The following is a 1,995-nucleotide window of genomic DNA, read 5'->3' as shown; positions in this document are numbered from 1 at the left end:
GGGTCTGCTGTTAATTTTCCCAGTTCTATGCTGGGTTACTATCTGGGAGTCCCTTTGGCCACCCTGGCCAACAACTCAAAAGAAGGTATTGCCTGTCTGGCATTGTTGCTTTTATGTAGCCTTTAGCTATGCATATAGACTCTTAAGAAATTATATTGGCCCCTTTATCTTTGGTTATACTTTCCTTTTGGGTGTTTAAGGCCATACAGTTGGTCCAGATAAACCAACTTATTTTGACTCTTAAGGCCGTTTGAAGATCTGTTCCTCAGGGGACACACTAGCTTGGGAAGAGCCCCTGGCTCCTTTCTTTTTCCAGTTCCACATATGTGAAGATAAGTCAAAGGTCCTGCTCAACCATGGTTGGCTTTGCTTGGAAACATGGAGGAAATGTTTCCTCTGTGTTGACCCTCATCTATGTAGACTGGTCACTGGTTCAAGTCCATCTGGTTGGATCTCCTTGGCCTCTTTGATCAAGAGGACAGGTGACCCACGACCATTACAGGACATTTTGAGAGATGCTCATAGTCCCCTGGAACTAGTCGACAGCAGAAACTGTCCTTTATGTCCCTCTGACCAAAATATTATAGGCCACAAAGTATGTCTTATAAACACCCAACCCAGACTGAAATTGCCCATGTAAGTATTAAAAGAAGCAGTACCCATTTATGGCAAGAACCCAACCTCTTCCACAGAAAAAGCCTGGACCATTCCCTTATTCACCTAAAGCCCTCCTTTCCGTCCTTACTGGGTTAGTTCCACAAGTCTGGTACTTTTAATTACTGTGTGTCATGGAGATAAATCTTGGGCAAAGACCACTTGTTCTCAGATAAACCTTACCATATATTTCTTCATCTGCTATGTATAATTTGTCAGTCAGGAGTAATATGGTTCCCTCTAGTTTTCAAAACTAGCTAGACATTGTTTATTTCTCGCATTGTCTCACCCCTCCATCATGGTTTCCCACTTAAGGTGCCACCATTTCCCCCCTTTCTCCCTTACTAATACCTTTTTCCTATTGTATTACCTCTCTGGATCTCCTTCTTTCCCTTTATCTGCTAGGTTCCTTGTATAGCCTTCCCTCCCCGCTCCCTTAAACTAACCCAATTTTTATCCATATCTCTCTTATTAAAGCCCGTTTCCTACTGTTCTTCTCTTTCAGGTTCTTTCTTTTCCTTTACCTCCCTGTTTCCTTTCCATTATCGTGGTTCCTGTAGTAATGTCTGGTTACATGCTCATTTATCAGAGTCAGGTTCTAGGATCCACATATGAGGAAGAACATATGTCGATTTTTTCTTCTGAGTCTGTGTTACTTCACTTATGTAGACAACTTGGACACTTATGATATTTCTTGTTTCTCAGTTTTTGATAATGCTTAAATTGGTATTTTTCAAGAGACTCTGATAATGCATGGTCAAATAATAATATTATACCCCCAAAATGGTATTCTTAGATTTCATTAAACTCATGTTTACTGATTTCTGATCAAGAAGTCATAACATGTAAATGTGTGAACGAATTAAGAGCTCAGAATGAATGATCACTAGTAATTAGCAGTGGTATGCTGATAAACATTAGCAACCAGCTTTTGGGAGGGGTGAGTCAGGTCTTGATTTTTAACATTTGCCTATTTCCACTGTGTAAATATTGTACTGTGGCCAGTTTCCAACTATCTGTATGATGCTACCACCCACAGACTTGCAGAGGGATGTGTGTTCAGCAGTGGTCCTCAGAGCAGGTACAAAGCTCTTAAAGTGGTTTTAATTTGCATTTCCCTAATTATTAGTGATGTTGAACATCTTTTAAGATGTTTCATAGTCATCTTTACTTCTTCTTTTGAGAACACTCTGCTCAGCTCCTTAGCCCATCTTTTAATTGGGTTACTTCTTGTCCTGGTTCTTTGTTTTTTGAGTTCATTATATATTCTGGTTACGAAACCTCTGTGAGATGTGTCACTTGTGAACATTTTCTCCAATTTTGTGGGTTTTCAGTTTGCTT

This window comes from Nannospalax galili, unplaced genomic scaffold (genome assembly GCF_000622305.1).
Source record: "Nannospalax galili isolate Female #2095 unplaced genomic scaffold, S.galili_v1.0 scaffold599, whole genome shotgun sequence".
Taxonomy (NCBI): Eukaryota; Metazoa; Chordata; class Mammalia; order Rodentia; family Spalacidae; genus Nannospalax; species Nannospalax galili.
Note: the sequence above shows the minus strand (reverse complement) of the source record.